This window comes from Tauraco erythrolophus, chromosome 7 (assembly GCF_009769465.1).
Source record: "Tauraco erythrolophus isolate bTauEry1 chromosome 7, bTauEry1.pri, whole genome shotgun sequence".
NCBI classification, from domain to species: domain Eukaryota; kingdom Metazoa; phylum Chordata; class Aves; order Musophagiformes; family Musophagidae; genus Tauraco; species Tauraco erythrolophus.
The window spans coordinates 52853370-52872468 of NC_141471.1; positions in this window are offsets into that span (position 1 = coordinate 52853370).

A 19099-nucleotide genomic window follows, 5' to 3' on the forward strand; every position below is an offset into this window, starting at 1 on the left:
CAGGATAAGGGGGAGCATAGCTGGGACAAGGGGATCCATGACTCTCCTTACGATTTGTACTTGAACTTAAAATTGAGGGCCAAACTGGCCAATTAGTATTCCATAACATGCAGCGTCATGCCCAGTATAACAGTGAGGATCAGCCAAAAAGAAGGGCTTTTTCCCCTTTTGGACTCTCACTTTCGGACTCTGAGTGCTTTCTCTCTCTCTTGCTCTCTATTTTGGAGCCTCCCGTTCATCCGGGATTGCGGTATCGGGATTTATCTGTTTTCAGGATCATTAGTTCAGGACGAGACGGGCCTCGATCAAGAGGTGGTGAGCAATTACACTGTACATCACTCGTTTGTATAGATTCATCCTTGTACGTATCTGTGTATATATATATATTGGTAGCGCTAGTAGTAAATTGTTCTTATCTCAACTCACGGGTCTCTTTTATTTTTCTTCTTTGATTCTCTCCCTCATCCCTGGGAGTGGGGGAGTGAGTGACTGTGTAGGGTTTGGTTGCTGGAGCGGCCTAACCCACAACACTCTCGCACATCATTTAAGCCCCTTCTTTGTCCAACTTTTGGTTCTTCCCCTAAACATCCTATAACAAATCCTGTGCAATTCCAAACTGCTTTCCCTCTGCGTTCCATAATGTGTTTCACTCTTAGACTGCAACCCTTAGTCCAAAAAGTAATCCAGAGAGCTGCTCTAGATGACTCATCGTGATGTTTTTCACACCTTGACCCTGGGGCTGAGGCTGTGCTGGGACAGCGCTGGGAGGGGCCCAGACAAGGTGCTCCTTCCTTGGGAGTCTTTGATTTGGGTCCCTGACTACCATTGTGTCTCTGTGCTCCTCTGGGCTTGTTCAGATGAACAATTCCAATTCCTGGAAATTGTAGACCTTTCAATAAAAGAAATCTACAGACCCAGAATTTGCACTCCTGAACTCTAAGGAATATAAACAACTGTCCAAATGGCATCGTGAGATGGAATACAGGAGAGCCCTGTAGAAAAGAGTAAATGTTCACTCTCTGATGTTTCTTTATTCCTAGCTTTTACTTTGAGACCACTTTCAGATCTGTCACTTCAGCATTTTCATGCCTCCCCTCTCCCCCATCTGCGAATGACCCAAGACCTTTCATCATGTTGCCTTCCAGTTTTAGGAATAATACGTAATATAGCCTCTTCTCCAAAGCAAGGACTTTCAATTAGTCTTCCAATACTGACTTCAGTCTGTCTTACCTGTCTGATATTGTTTCATTAGTCTTTTAATCTTTGTTGCTTTGTCTCATTTTCTCATCTTGATGAGTCCATGTTCTTTCCTACAACAGGGACATCATTTTTAAGACCTTTAAATGAAATATTTCTTTTATATTGGCATACAAGTGTTGTAGATATTATGAGACACAGGGAGAATAACACTACTACAAATAGTTTTGCTAGTTAAATTTATTTGAGCACTGTTTTTGGTAATATTCTTCAATAAACCCAGCCAAAGGTTTCCAGTAGTTGTGTGAATTCAGCTTTACATTATGCATCCTAAGGTTGAGTTTGGCTGTCCCTCTTGATTAATCATTATTGTGTTTATTCCTCATCATTGCTAGCAATTGCATCTTATTATTTAAAGGATGATCTTGACTCCTTTTCTGATGTATTTAAGAAATTAAAACCACCTTTTTCTACTCAGAGGAAAAGACTGTTATACAAATCTAGCCTTGCTCCTGTGGAATTTCATTGGAAGAATGTGTACAGATGGACCAACTTGTTTGTTGAAGATAATGTAATATGCTAACATACTTTTAAATCAGTTAAAAATACTTTGAAATTAGTTAAAAACAGCCATGAATGCATAGAATAGTTTAATAGCACACCAGCCAGCTCTTTTAGCTACCAGACAGCACTACTTAATGAAGCAGTGGTTGAAAATCAAAGGAACTGATGGATTAGTTTGGTGATTCTTCTGCAGAGAAGTTTAGAGCAGCAATCAGATATTGTGACTTGTGATCAGGTGAGATGGATTCCACTAGGTAAAATATTTTAGTGCCATATATTATAACTGATGTCACATGCAGTAACAAAGCAGCTGATATTCTGCACGTCCTAGGGTACACAGTGATGAGCAGATGCCCCAGTGATGATGAGAGCTTTTCAAGACTCCATGAGATGATGGACTCCTTGTAAAGTCTACAGAGGTTCTACTTCATTCTGATATTCAAAGAAGTTATTCTTCAGACTACAAAACCTGAATATCTTGAGTATTGTTCGGTAGTTGCAGGCATTCCTGGAAAAGGATTTGTACATCTGTGTTGAATTTTGATTTATTTCTCTTGAAATCTTGCTGAAAAAAATAGGGTTTTGTTACAAAACAGTCACTGTACTTCTCAGCACAAATTCTCTGAGAACGGACTAAGTCTGACAAAGAGAAGTTATCTCAAATACCTTGATGGAATAGATCAAATGATCCGATTTGAGAGAAGAAAAAGCATTTGTATACAGCATAGCTTTCATAGCAAGTGTAATGCTTCTGCTTGGAAATAATTTTTTAAACATGCAAAAATGACTAGGACTGTCCCTCTTGGCTGAGCATTACTAAGGAAGTACTGATGTCATGTCATGATTTAAGTTCAATTGGAGATATTGTTTCTACAGCAAAATGGGGTAAAGTTGGACAGTAATTGAGTTTGGGTTTCTGAGGCTTGTTCTGGAATACTGTGCTGAGGTATGCTCTTTGATAAGAAAAACTGATGGTATTTATACCTGTTTTCAACTGACATTTCTCATTTTAAATTCTAGTCCAGTCTATTTTTGAGGGTAAAATTATTACATACTTTTAAACAAACTCCAGAAAACCATGAATAGGCACTGACCTATGACTGCATTGACAGCAACTTGTACTTAAGCATCATGGCACAAAGCCCCTGCCTGTTAAATGGACTGGTAACAAAGACCACCATCCGCCAAACTTAGAATTTATAGAACTGAAGGAGTGAGATAAATTTCCAGTATTTTCTGACATATTAATTCAAAATAATGTCTAAATATCAGGAGTTTAAGTTAACATTTCAAGGCCTCATAAAAGCAAGCTTGTTTGTGCATCATATACATGTTGATAAACATAGGGGCCACTCCTTAAAATTTGTCCTGAAACAGTAGTAGACAGTAAAAAAACCCTCAAATACAAAATAATTTAAAATAACTTAAAATGTCATTAAAAAAGCATTAGATACTCTGTTGCTGTAGTGATATGCAAAAAGTTCTGACCTTTCAGAAATATGTATTTACTGGTGAGATAACTACCTTAAACAAAACAGTATAGCCAGTGGAAAGCCTACAGATTATACAGATTATGTATGAATAGTTTGAAAATTGGAATTTGTTGCTTGAACATTCTGATTAAATCCCACTGAATTGTTTTGGTTTCCCGATGGGATGACTGTGGCTTTAACTAAATATTCTGTATTTGGAACAGTTGCAGTTAATCATAAAACTTTTCTTTATCGAGTAAGCATCTCATGTAGGTACGAATTGTGCTATAAACCAGACTGTATAAATGAATAGCGAGCATGAGTTTCCATTAACAAAGAATGCTCAGAACTGAATTGCAGGGAATGTTTGTCAGTTACCAGCATAGGTGTTTTCTTACTCAACTTCAACCATGTAAATCACAATATAGATAGAGAAAACTGTAGAAAATGAGTCAACGTAAAAAATTCAATGATTGTATCTTAATTTTCACAAAAGATTATTTTAGCAGATTCTAGAAGAGAGAATGGAAAGCAATGTCTGTGCGGTACCTTTCTTCCTAATCTTGGAAATTTAGTTGGATGAAAGCTGTGCAATTAGATTTCCTAGTCCTGTAGAAATATGAGTATCAGCAGTCTAATTATATCTTGTACACAGAAATGTCTTTTTTCTTTCTAAATTGTATGGTGCCTCCTTGTTGTTGCTTTATTACAGGGTAAGTACACATCCCTGTTTATTTCCCGCTGGATCTCATAAAGAAACCTTGATTATTCTTAACTAAATATTTCTAATCATCAATTATATAGAAAGCTTTCCTTCCTTACCATCATTCTCTGAGCATTTCTGTTTATGCCACATTCTTCCTGAGATTTGGTTGATAGAGAAATGTATTTTTAAGGTATATACTTTCTCTCAATGCAACTTAATTACGGAGAATCAACACTGAGTTCATTGAATAGTTCAGATGGTTCCCTTTAATCTCTCCTGTTTGATAGTTCTTGATTTTTCTTCTTTTTTTTTTTTTTTAATAATTTACCTGATATGGTACTAACAGGTCTATAATAGCTACTTATTTTTGTGGTTTTTATTTTTTCCAATGATAATCATAACATTTATTTCTTCTAGCTCAGACTTGGCCTCATTTTTATTATATTTGAGTAAGAATGATGACCAAAATACTGGTTTCATGGCTGTGTCTATAACCTATTAATGTAAGGGCCTTCACTGAAGGTATTATTTTCTTCAGCTCTTACCATACAACAAGATGAGTATTATGTGCATTCTGCATTGACTCTGCATATATTTCCTTCTCTGCCTCCAGACTCATAGTCATTACCTTCACACTTTTAAGTCTCCGGGTTTAATATTCTGCTGGACACTCTTGGTCACTTTCTGCTGCCAGCTTTAGGCTATCCAATTCTGAAGAAGTTCATTTTGTCTTGAACAAAGTTGGCTTGTCTTTCTCTTTACATTTGGTATCCCTGTCAATGTTCTGCATGTTACTTTGTTCTCGACGGTTACAGTGAGAGGTCCAAAAGACTGGTTGATGGCCTAACTCATGTGTTTGAAATGATATGGAGAGTTAAGAATTGTTTCATTTGAAGGCAAAAAAATTAGTTGGATATTACTGTGAAACTCAAAATGTTGAGAATTAATCATGTAATTAAAGTAGTGGATGGAAAAACAGTCTTGAGATACTGATGTGTTAACCATATTAAGGGTAATCCAGACAACCTAGTAAAGAGAATGTGGCATATAAAATGTTATTGATTACGAATTAGGAACACACAGTATAAGGAATATATTCAAAATTACTGTTTTTTCACCTGTCATGTGAAATGACAAATATTTGGTATTTCCAAGCAAAGAATCAATTTCCTTTAATAATATTAAGCTATAACGATGCCAAGAACTTGTGTCTGTTTTAGGGTTCTGTTAAAATGTCAATGCAGCTTTGTTTAAATTCAGATGTTGGTATTATTTTCTTTTCAAGAAGGAGGTGCTGGAGGTGAGAAGAAGATGAAGGCATAGTTCTAAGCTCTAAGCATCTAAGGATGATGGAACAGGGACATAGGGACAAGGCATCTAGACAGCACATACTGTACCAAATGCTAGAATCGAAGAATTTGTAATTGTCAAGTCAGTAAGTTCACAAGCTTCATTCTAGTTCCAAACCCACTTACTTACAAGAGCCCGGCTCAGTTACATTTTGGTAGATCCCCTTATCATTGATATATTGCTCTTCTTCCTTCAAGTTTTGGAGATTGGCACCAGCTGAGATCCTATGCATTACGGAAGCAAAATACTTGCAACTATCTCATTGTCAGGATCTTAACCCTGTGCAAATCTCTGGCTCCAGTGAATTCCTGCAGTCTGAGATTTACTGCCTCACACAAGGGCAAGATGTACCTTCAGCTCTTGCAATCCAGCCTGTTCCTGTTCTCTACGCAGTTGCATTTAGCTACACGAGCTTTACACCTCAGTTTAGTGTTTTAGCACAGGAATAGCCAATTGCTGTAAGTGTGATTCCCTTTCCTCTTCAATGGCAGTAAGTCTGGCAATATCCCTTATGACTTTCCCATCCTCTGACCAAGATCATAGATTTTCCAGGATACTAGACTGGAAGGCACATGGAACACGTTTGTGGTTTTGCAAGTATGGCACTGGTGAATACATAAACAGGCAAGATCAGTTGTGCTAGAACTGTTTTCCATTCAGGAGTCATTGTCTTTTGTGTTCATCTCTGCGCTGAGTTCATGCATAGCACATGCAAGGGAGGCCACAAGAGTCATTATCAGTGACACTTAGAAGCCTTTTTTTAAAAAATGTATGTTTATAGAAAGAAAGGTTTGTCCCTTTTTATAATCTGGTAAGGAAAAGTATAATAATAAAGTTGACAGGAGATTGGTAGATTTGGGGATTTCTATGATAACCATGAAATAGTTTCTTAAATATAAGAGACACAAACTTAATACAAAGCTCAGTTTCTGAATTAGTTCCTAAAATTAAGAAATACTAACCTCAGTAATGTTTGTAGGTGGCCTAGAGTACAGTAGTTATTAAAATTAGGGAAGATAAATATTCAAGTTTGATCCTACAGATTCAGTCTTGCTACATTTTGAGAGTCGTGCTACTTTTTGAGAGTCTTGCTGGTAGTATCTGTGCTATTCTGGGCTGTACCAAAGAGCAAGAGAAGCTTTAATACTCTTCAATGAATAATGAAAATTAATATCCTTATACATATATACACTTAAAAATATACATAATATTAGGCCATAGTAGCACATTATTGGGATATGCAAAGTTTAGATTTAAAGCAAAATGAAAGTCTTTCTATCAGGAAAGACAGGCATATCCAGAGATCTTAAACAAGAGGTTGATTTTTGGAAGAACTTTTATTTTGACAGTACAGTGTTTCATTGAATGTAATGAGAATTTAAAAAAAAAAAAAGAAGTTACTAATGATGAGAAGAATAAATCCTTTTAAACAGAAATGGTTTCTTTTAAGCAGAAATGGTTTGAGGGCAAGAGAGAAATTCAGACGTCCTCTCTGTAAAAAGTAATGGAGTTTGTTCTATAGTTGTTGCTACTACAGACATTTATCATGAATTTCAGTGACTTCATGAGGACTTACAGAAGTCTGGCATTGTATCAAATGAAATTACGTTTTTGAACTTCTTACAAGGTATTTTAGTTATGCACAATAAAACCAGAAGTCAGCTTGGCATTGGAAAACAGTTGCTTCCTTGCAAAATAAAGGTAATTATCTCTGTCCTAACCAACATGGATAATATCTGCACATTTCCAGATGTGAATACCACCTACTGAGAAAAGCTATCATGCTACTTGCTGGAAAAAAATCCAGTGAATTTCACTAGCTTTCTGCAATGAGGCTGGAGCTGAGGGTAGAAACCACGTTTTCTTCCGTGACTATACCTAATAACAGTCTTACTGGCAGAGGTCTTAAGATTAATGGCAGTGTAGTGAATTAAGGCTTTGGGTTTTTTTAGCAAGGGAAAAGAAGAAAAAAAGTCACTAGGGACACTAGTTATAGCACAGTTATAGTTCTTTTCCTGAAGGCAAGCCATCCAGAAGCAAGTAACTTTTCTCTGAGAGGAAGAAATTTCTTCCAGAAATACAATATTTCCCATTGGTTTCAAGCATAGATGTGAAGTGAAAGTGCTTCTTTAATGAACATAGGCATTAGAGACTCTGACTCATGGGTTCTACATTTTTGTTAATCTTTTTGGGGTATTGATTGTCAAGCACTGATGACTTTTTCACAAGCTGTCAGGTGACTATTGGCTCATTCACTCATATATTCTCATTTGAGAAATCAGAGAAGCAATTAATAGACAGTGTAATTGTTCGTCTTTTCTGTGACACTGATTAAGTTTATGGAGAGAGAAATAGTGAACAGCAACAGACAGACAATGTGTTGAGAAGGACTACTGACGGTGTATGCCAGGACAAGGCTTTTTCTCTATACCAATATATCTGGTGCATGCAACACAAGTTTGAAGGAGGAATGTGAAAAACATTCATGATGAAGAACAGCTAATTCCAATTCTCTTCAGGTAAGGAAATAGCTGTTGCAAAGAAAAAGAAAACAAAGTGATAAAGAGATTGGAGAAAATGCAGTTAACACCTGCAGTGTTGGAGATGTGGGATTTTCTCTGCTAAATAAATGGCTCATGAACGCACAAACGATTTAAGAGTTAAAGTAGAAAATTGTGGGTAGAGGAGAATACACTGAAATTTGCAAGGATTTTGATGTATATAGTAAGAAATATAACATGATTTGGCACACTTCTAAAGGCAACAGCCTTATAAAAATGTTGAGCTGATCAAGGGAAGGAACCTCATATTTTCACTGTTGAAGTTCAACGTAACTTTTCTCTCAATTTTTATTCACATGATCAGTGAACTTTTTCTAACAACATTCAGCATTCACACACTCTGTAAACATTCTTCAAATATTCTAAGTGACTTTTTATTTTAATGACAGAAATATGCATGAAAAAGACATATCTAGTTGTTTCACTCTGTTATTAGGAAATCTTAGCCAGCTTGCAGGTTAAGCATAAAAAACTAAGTATAAAAAGCTGATATTCTATAAAATTATTTTCTAAATAGTTTGTCTAGTTTTTCTTCATTAGAATGATAAACATGTCTTAGCTCTGAGGGTGATGAGACACTGGAACAGGTTGCCCAGAGAAATAGATGCCCCATCCCTGGAAGTGTTCAAGGCCAGGCTGGATGAGGCTTTGGGCAACCTGGTGTAGTGGAGGGTTTCCCTGCCCATGGCAGGGAGGTTGGAACTAGATGATTTTTGAGGTCCCTTCCAACCCTAGCCATTCTATGATTCTATATCTCCTTTTTTATCATCTCTTAAATTAACACGAATTGGCTACATCAGATCTTACGTGTAACAGATAGTCCTTCTTTGGAAAGCAAAACAACTCAGTCAGTTTTTAGAGATTAATGTTATTTATTTATTTAAAACCAGAACTTATTGCTTTTGCTATCTTTAGTGAAGGTTAATGTTATGTATTTCAGTTACTCATTGTGGTCTGACCCAGAGTTTGTTACCCCTGTGACTGTTTGACATTGTTTGGCATAGATGTAATTTCCCCCATCCTTGTTTTGGAGTTGAAGAGCAGGGAAAATATTCTTGTATAAGATTTAGAGAAACAATGTATTTTCGGTAACACTACTCTGTTTTCCTGGAATTTTCTTGATTTGTGAATAGATGTTGGAAATATTTGCATGCAGACTGAAAAGCATTGTCACGGGAGTTTTACATTTCTGCATCCCAGGGCTAAAGCTGTGTTTTTCCATAAAAATTGAGTTCTTTTAGAGTAAAATTATTAAAAATAAAGTATTTGCTTCATGACGCCCCGCCTCCCCAGTCAAAATTCTATCCTGCAGTTAGGATTTTGGCCTTTTAAAACATTTGAGGAGAGCTAGCAGGAGTTCAGAGGCTCAAGAAAATATATTTTAATAAAGATGGTGACAGCAGTTGACTTTATAATCAAATAATACGAAATAGATTTACATCATAATATTTTTTTAAAAAATGAGCTGTGAACAAATAACAATTATTTTGTTCCTAATAAAAATGTGTTGTATACTGGATTAAACTTTTCCATCTTGGTTTCCATCTGTGCTAAGGAGGGAGGAAATACTGAAGATTGTAAAGTTTGTTATTTTTATGAAACCGAGTACTTGCAAAGTATTCAATCTGATGGTATATCTCTTGTTTGTGTACAATAAATGAATACTTAAACCAGACAAAAGCTGGTGAAATACGCTAAGACCAAAGTGGTGTTCAAGAACAAAGTAATCTTTGACACAAGCCTCACCAAAGAGCAGACCCAGTAGCAACCATAAACCTGCCAGGAGGACTGCTGAAAGAATCCATGATGGACCCAAGTAATACTTTCCAGAGTTTAGTATATGGAATTCCTCATTTTCTGATAAACATCCAAGGATGCAGAAGGGTAAAATGCAATCATCCCTATGTCATATACCACAAGCTACATAACAATTGTAGAAAAGGATTCCAACTACAAGATTAGATCTTTCTTAAGAAAGTAACAGTAGTATTGTAACTGCAATTAGCAGCCAAACTCTTTCCACACAGTCTAGTTTTGTCGCACCTTCTCCAGGTAATTTTCCTTCTGTGAACATCAAAGTATCTGAAGCACCATTAGTGCTCCCAGAGGAAATTCTGGCCAGAGCAGTTACAGGCATTGAAAATTAGGTGAGGTTCATTCACTCTGTTATGTTATGTAGTGGACCATGGTTGGTATGAGTAACACTGAGTAAGGCTCAATGCCATATTTTATTTTGCTTTATCAATTTTTAATTGACCCTAAGAAGGTCATCAGGAGGAGTTCTGCTATAACTTTAAAACCTGGTATTTCTGAGAATAGATGGTTTTGATCATAGTAATTACTACTGTGGGCATTGTAGAAGTTTTTCTTCAGGGCTTTATGCAGAAAGGGTCTGAATGGAAGTCAGATGCTTTTGCTAGTTGAAGGGATGGTAAATGCTACCTGGAGCAGGCACAGATTGAACAATGGTGTCTTAGAGAACCTGAAAGAAAGAAACGAGTCATAACATTATTGCGGATATTTTCAGAAAATTTCAGGAAATTTTCAATGACTAAATGTTGTGCTTCTAAAAAACAGCTGTCTTGCTGTCCAGTCAGTGAGCTCATTGGTAAATTATTAACTTCCCAGGTTGGCTGTCGAGGCCTGATGTTTTGATAGCTGGTTTTCCTCCCCATCGTTTTATTTATCTTACCAACCACAGGATGGCAGCAAAGTCTTAAGGAACCCCACCTGTCCCCTCCAGCACCAAATAGCACAACAACCAGCCAGTTCAAGATTTTAGCCCAACGAGAGTAAGAGCCACACACAAGCTGCATGAAAGCCAGATACAAGTAATGATGCTCCAGGAATAAAACCATAAGCTCTGTGTACGTTCATCTGTGAATATTGCCTTGCTATCTTGTTGATTATAAACCACATACTTGTATGATAGATGTCAGCATGGTTTAGAAACATCAGCTTGAAGTATAAGAGAAATTAAATCAGTTTTCTTTATAAACTCACATTTTGTTGTAATTTTTATAATCACCACTCTCAAATGAGAATGAAATTCAGTAAAATCCAGAATATATCAAATTGCGATCTCCAGCTTTAAAAATTGAACAAAAATGTGGAATACAGATATCTTACTGCCATTCTTAAGCCTGTGTACAGGAAGAAGTTTTGTATAATGTAGCTGTAGTACACAAAAATAAAAAGGCATAAACCAGACGTACATAAAAGACCATACCTGGAGAGAAGAAAGGAGAAGTGTGTTCACAAAAAACAAAGGGAATAATAGAAGAATTTAGCTGAAGACTTTGGATATTTTTCAATAATCCTCTCCTTTTTATAGTCAAGCGCTATATATATATACACACACACACAGAGGTACGTGTATGTGTCTATGCTTGTATTTATATGCCTTAAGCAAGGGTCGCAGAAGTAAAAAGTAAATTATATCAGAGCTACACATTTGCTCTGAAATGTTAAATTTCTGAATGTAGGATTTTTGAGCTCATTCCATGAAGAATATTTGAGTTGAATCAAACAGCTCCAGCGTCACAAATGCAAAATGTACAACTGGTAGCTTGTAAGTGTAATTTCAACTCAGCTCACTTATTATTTTCTTAATAAACTCTGTCATTAGTAATGCCTATCTGAGTAAAATGATAACAATCACGTTTTGTAGTGGGTGTATGCAAAATTTGATTAACAACATTTACGCATAAAATTTATCTTTAGCGAAACAGTACGTTTATGATCGATGAAGTATGAGAAAATTGTTTCTTATGACAGGTTCACATAGCTCTTACCCAATAACATATTCCAACTATGTATTTTCACCTAGAGTTGAATTTTTTTCTGTACCTTTACATTTTTAGATGTTACAGAGAAATTGCTAAAACATCATGGAAGGTGCTCTATTTCCACTATTTTGGACTTCACAAAGAAGCTTGTAGAGATTTTTACTTCAGTAGTACCAAGTAAGGCTGCTGATTGCCTGAGACGTGAGTCTGAACAGCTTTACTCCAGTGAACGAAAATAATGTCATTGCAGATGTGACTCCTTGTTACGTGGACAAAATAGCTTTTTACATGACCCATGCAGGTCTTTTCCCACAATACACGTGCTTTATTACACAGCTGTTCATTCATTATGTCTCTAACTAGGTGTGACATTTTTCTTAATCTTACATAGATTAAAGCGGAACATTGATGTATAGAATACAAATTGCTCTTAACCCCTTTGGAAAACCACCCGTTTTCATCTCAATGTGAAAGATAACAGACACACAGACACAGAGACAATCTCAATCTCTAGATATTTAATTTAAATGTAGGACTTAGTAATTTATGTAGCTATTGTCCTTAAAAATATTTTTTTCATGCTAATATTTTTAATGAAAAGAAAGAAAATATTAGTTAATAGTTAATTAGTTAATAGAAGTTAATATTCCTTTAGGATATGTTAAAAATTGTAGCTGTATCTTTGCAGATCCCTGATCAGCTTCAATTATTAAGAAATATTGCTTGGAGGCTGGCATAGCACTTTTAAAATTATTATTATTTTAGATCTGTAGAGCTTACACAGAAGCCTGTTCTGACTCCGCAATTGTTCTGTCTGTACTAGCTAAATAGTAGGTCACATAGACCTACTAACATAGGCTAACAGACATCAAAGCCTCAAATGAATTTTCACTTGCCTTATTTATCAGTATCAGACAGATATGTCTCTTACTACAAAGCATTTTTTGGTTTTAGTGACTAGTCTTTATATTCTGCTTTTCTTGTACTACTTAGAGGTTTAATAAAGAATTCATATTTTCAGTAGGCAAAAATGACAGTGGCTGGTCTGTTACTAGTGACAAAAATTAGATAGCCCTCTTTTTCTAAACATAGCTGGATCATACAGAATCATAAGGAATTATAATTTGTATATTGTAATTTTTCAATTTCTCAATTTTAAAAAGTATATATCGTAAAGTATTAAATATCCCTCAACTTTCTTATCCTTTCCATTGGCCTTTTAAAAATATTTGCTGTCAAATTATCTATGGAAAGGGTGTGGCATAAGCTACCTATAATAGTAGTACAAAGACCAAAAGGTAATGAAATGAATGCAAATGACCATGTCGCCTACTGTTTTGAGAGTTATACTGAGCATACGTAGGATTGGCTCTAAAGATCATTTTGCAAAATGAAAAAAATCACATAGAATCTTCTTAATATTTCAGCTAGGTTTGGAATATGAGTTATGCTGCCTCTGATTCTCCAATCCCAAGGTTGAAACCTAAGAGTTAGCAAAGCAAGCTTTAGAATAGCCCACCTCAACATCACCTGTCTGTGCTATGATGGCAGCTGATGTGGCCAAACGGTTACAGTCAATGGCTCAATGTCCAAGTGGGAACTACCAACCAGTGGTGTCCCTCAGAGGTCTGCACTGGGACCAATAGTATTTAACGTTTTCATCAATGACACAGTGGGATTGAGTGCACCCTCAGAAAGTTTGTAGATGACAGGCTTGAGGAGTGATTCCGTGCAAATTGTATGAACTTCAAGTGCAAGGTTCTGCAACTGGTTTGGGGCAATGCCCAACATCAATGCAGACTAGGGGATGAAAGGTTTGAGAGCAGCCCTGTGGAGGACGACTTCAGGATAGATACTGGTGGATGAAAAATTATGCATGAGCTGGCAATGCACTCTTGCGGGCCAGAAAGCCAATCGCATCCTGGGCTGCATAAAAACCAGCATGGCCAGCAGGTCGAGGGAGGGGATTCTTCCTCTCTACTCTACTCTTGTGAGATCTCACCTGGAGTACTGTGTTCATCTCTGAGGTCCCCAGTACAAGAAAAACATAGACCTGTTAGAATGGGTCCAGAGGAGGGCCACAAGAATTATCCGAGGGCTGCAGCACCTCTTATGAAGACAGGCTGAGAGAGCTGGGGTTGTTCAGAGTCTCCAGAGAGAACTTATTGCAACCTTTCATTATATAAAGGGGGCTTATAAAAAACATGGAGAGACTTTTTACCAAGGTCTGTAGTGACAGGACAAGGGGCAATGGTTTTAAATTGCAAGAGGATAGATTTAGGTTGGACATAGGGAAGAGACTTTTCATGGTGAGGGTGGTGAGACACTGGAATAGGTCACAATATATATGTATCGCTCACAATATAAAATGTGCTATAATGTGGCGGAGTGATAGCTAGAGACTACGTTATGGAGAACACTTCAGAGCTAATGATGTCTTTCCCCTTAAATGTGTGTATTTCCTAATTTAGTTTTCTTAAATGCATCCTTAAAAGACTCAATTTTAGTCATCTTCTTCTAAGCTCGTAACGTTAGACTATTCATAACCTTTCGTAACTATTCAGAACTATTATAACGTTAGACACATTCATTAGAATGTGTCTCCTCCATAAAACTTCAAATAGAAAGATGCTGCTGGTGTCAGAAGGCTTCCATGAAACGTGCTCTACAGTCTTTTAGCAGGTTGTTGGACTGAGCCGTCAGGTGAAAAAAAAAATAAGAAATTTTTTATCTTACTTTACTTTGTTAATTTCATAGTACTTTTAATCATCAAGAATATTTTCAATTTAAAGATAAAGGTTGAGTGGGGATTTTTTGTCTTTATTTCCCCTCACCTACGGGAGGATTCTGTAACCTGTTGTAGATTTGGATAGCATGCCTCTCAAGTGCTTACACTCCGCACTAACAAGAGCTGCAACTCTGTGTTTAGTAGAAACTCTGTAAGGTAAGGCAATGGCAATCTGAATGAGCTACTCAAATTTGAATCAGGTGCCAGAGCTGTGAGCATAGACGTGCTTGTGAGTTTTGTAGTCACCAAGTGGCAGCTTCTCACACTATTTTGTGGTAGCTCAGGGTATATATATCATTTCTGTTAGATTTTAAATTCTATTTTAATTCCATAATTTTTGGTGTGCTAATAAAAACATTTCCTTTCTCATTATATATCTGAATCTAAAAAAAAAACCCCAAACTTTCTCTGTTTTTTACTGCTTTTGTAGTTAAGTGTTTTGTTCATGTTAATTGTACAGATGACTAGGGAAGCCTGTGCTAACCTGTGAAATTAGTAGTTTTCCCATAGAATTTGACAGTTGCATCTCAAAAGAATGAGCTAAATTTCAATTTGACAGTGTTGTGTGTCTGTATTAAAATGTGAGGAAAAGGAAATAACCTTTCATCTAAGTCAAGTGGTGTTACCAAATGTACTGTTTACTTTTTATATCTCAAACCAAATATAATACAATATTATTATGTATATTATGGGAAATATGCTTCTGCAGATTATAATAATAGGAGTTTTTGGGTTTCAATGTCTTTGTAACATTTCTTAATATTCAAGCATATGTGTAATTCACATCTAAGAATTTTAACTTTTCTGTCTGTACAAATCCAAATCTGAAAAGGCTGTCTCAAAGTTAATGGCAAAACATTTTAGACCTGTCTTATTTCCAAACTTTTAATTGGGGTATCTCTCATGTTTTGGAAAATTTTCTGTAAAATGGAAATTGGAATAAATGATTTTCAGAAATATCTAAATGGAGTTGCATTATGACTGGAGTCTAAGATATGCAGGTCTAAGCAGACCTGTATCGTCTTAGCAGACCTACACTTAGGCTTCTGGTCTTGAAAGACGTAAAACTAACTGGAAAAGTATAGAAAGTATGATCAGTGTTCTTGTCTGTTTTATGGAACAGTTTGAAAGATGGCTGAAGCTTCACATCTCCTGCTAAAAATATTTTAAAATAGCCTAAACCGAGACCTGGTAAAAGTGCATATTATTTTTGTGAGCAAAGTTGTTTGTTTATATGAAATCTGTAGTCAACCAAGGATAAATATTTTGGAACAAAGAAAAAGTATCTAAATGGATGGGTAGCTACTACATACTTAAAATGTTAATGTTCTTTTACAAATTAATGCAGCAGGAATTTTGAATGTGCACTTTTATTCAAAGCCATTCATCTTTTTCCTGTAAAAATAAACACTGCAAAATCTTTTTCTTTAACATTCTCTTGGAAAATGTAACAGAAAAAAATCTTATTAGTTTGAATTCAAATCTATTTCTATTTATGACCCTCCACATTTCACTTTTTAAGGTGGGCCAGGAAAAGCAATTAATGTCAATTAATTGATTTTAATTAATTAATTAAAGACATTTCAAATGATCTCTAGTGGATTTTTAAGATTACTTGCTTGTGAAAGTAAGTTTTAATTAGCTGTGAATTACAGTAAGTTACAGTTTCTGTCTTCATCATTCTCAAACATTAAACCAATGCTACCTCTGACTAATTTTGTCTCATCTATAATTTATTTGTTCAGCCAAAAATGGTTTCTGTATATTTTTGGAAAAATTGGTCATGTTTCTCCGTAATTGCTCAGGGGAAATGTTAAATTAAAAAAACAGCAAATTTGATAGACTTGGTGATTATAATATTGTTTATAGGTATACTCAACAAATATGCTACACAAGTGAGAAAGTTACAAAGAGTGCCAGATGCAGGGCATGACAACTCTGTACAGGAAATAACCCCACATTTTCTTTTCCTGCTATGGCAACAACTACTTAATTTCAGCAGAAACTTTCTTTGTTTAATGTTTATCATAGCAAGATGTAGCGTAGCTTCAGGAAAGAGAAGGACTTGGATGTCGTTTCTTCTAATATTTTTTTTTTACTATAAGATTTGGTTCAATGGACAAAATGTAACGGTAGTGAATTTTCTCTTAGCAGATTAATACTTGTGAGACAGGTCATCCATCAGCGAACTGGCTGTGAGCAAACGTTTTATCTGAATCTTCCTTCTTTTACTTATTTTAGCTTCATATTTTTGAAAACGACTCAGAGGAAATAGCTGATTTAGCTATGGTATATGGTGGTCACTCAATTTACGTATTACCTCATTGAAACATTATGCACACATGAAGATAGGTGTTGATAAAAAGTTTTCAGTAACTTCAGGGAAAAATTAACCTTTTGTCCTTCTAAGTAGAGGTGGGCTTTTTTTTCTAAATAGTAGAGTACCTTCAGTACCTTGATCTTTAAGAAATATGAATCATGTCAAAATGGAGTTTTAGCTTATTCATTCTACTGAGCAGTCCCATAGGAAGGTTTGATAATTGCTGTATGCAAAAAAGGTTATTATTATTATACAATGTATGAAAATATTATGTTGTGGATAACGTTTTCACTGAATGGTCACAAAGTGATTACTTCACTTACACTGAAGATGGGGAAAGGGAGGGAAGTAACATCATCCAGGAACTATAGAAAAATTTGTGTAACCTCAATAGGATGCAAATTTTAGAACAACTATGATAGAAACATGGAAAACACAAAATACGCAGTACAACTTTACGAATTGCAAATTACTACATGTGTGGTGAGCAAATTAATTTCATTTAAAATGTCTGATCATCTGTAGACAAAAATAGTTTTAAAAAAGAGTCAAAATTAGAATTTTCTGCTGCTTTTATGATGTATCTGGCATTCAGCACCACATATGAAACCATCATGAAGGATAGGGAATAATGAAATGGTAAAAAATATCCTATGCTGGCAGAAGTTAATAGTGTTAAGTGTCAGACATTGGCTTGTACTCAGTCTGGCATGAGTTTATAAATAGTGAACCTGAAGGAAGAGTTCTGCAAATATTCCTGTTTCATAGTTTTGTTAATGACCTTGGCATTTAAATATAGACACATCCTGATTAAACTAGCTGTCAGTAGAAGATGCTAATTTGGATGACTTTGAGGATTGATATAGAAGAAACGGTTTAAGATCAGTTATGATGAAGCCGTGTTCTTAGAGACTAGCAGTAAGAATATCTGCTGTATGCTTAGTGTCAGAAGCAACAAATAAGAAAAAAATCTGTGTGTTCAGCACAGATTGAGTGTAAGGAAGCCATGAAAAAGCGATTTAGAGTTTACTGGATAAGATAGTTGTAACACAAATTAGAAAGACAGTAATGCCATTGTCCAAGGCTGTGTAAAAGCTGCGTCCAACTTGAATAACTCCTATAGAAAATGCATGCCATGTGAAAAAGCAGTAGGGATATACTTCTTACAATGATTAAGGGAACGGAGAGATGATTGTAGAAGAACAAAGCAGAAGAAATTGTCTTGTTTGGTTTGCAAAGAAGTAACTTCATTGTAAAGCAATTAGGTTAACATCTAATTGGAGTGACTATTTTCAAGATGCAACTCAGTAAGATTATGAAGGGAATTCTGTAGGGAAATAACTGTAAAAGAAAGGGATTGGGCTATGTCATGGTTTAAACCCAGCCAGCAACTAAGCACTGCACAGCAGCTTGCTCCAGTGGGACGGGGGGGGAATTGGAAGAGTAAAAGTGATAAAACTTGTGGGTTGAGATAAAGACGGTTTAATAGGTAAAGCAAAAGCTGTGCACGCAAGTAAAGCAAAACAAGGAATCCATTCACTACTTCCCACTGACAGGCAGGTGTTCAGCCATCTCCAGGAAAGCAGGGCTCCATCACACATTAACAGTTACTTGAGAAGACAAATGGCATCACTCTGAATGTCTCCCCCTTCCTCCTTCTTCTCTCAGCTTTATACGCTGAGCATGACGTCATATGGTGTGGAATATCCCTTTGGTCAGTTGGGGTCAGCTGTCCCAGCTGTGTCCCCTCCCAACTTGTGCCTCCCCAGCCTACTCGTTTGTGGGGTGGGGTGAGAAGCAGCAAAGGCCTTGACTCTGTGTGAGCACTGCTCAGGAATATAACGAAAACATCCCTGTGTTATCAACACTGTTTCCAGCACAAATCCAAAACACAGCCCCATACTAGCTGCTATGAAGAAAATTAACTCTGTCCCAGCCAAAACCAGCACAGGCTAAAACAATTAAAAAGTCTTTTCTAGTATTATGCTCATAATTGTGTCCAAGAGATAAGTGCTATTCTCAGTATATTATGTAATATATTTTCAGGTTCCAGCATAACTTGGATTAATGATAAGGAAGATAAATGACTGACTAAGATGCACACCCGAAGAAAGTGTTACGGAATTTTAGGTATGCTTTAATTTTTACTTTTACTTTTTTACTTAACTCATCTATATGTATGCTTTTTCTGGTTGCACTAATCCATTTTGTTATAAACTGTCTTGTTTTCATTTTAAGTTGAACATTTTTGCTAACTTTAAGACAAAATATGTATTTTGTTGCCTTATAAATATGTGGGTTTGTGTCAAAATAACTAAAAGAAGTATAAATCATGTATTGAGTTACTTTGATA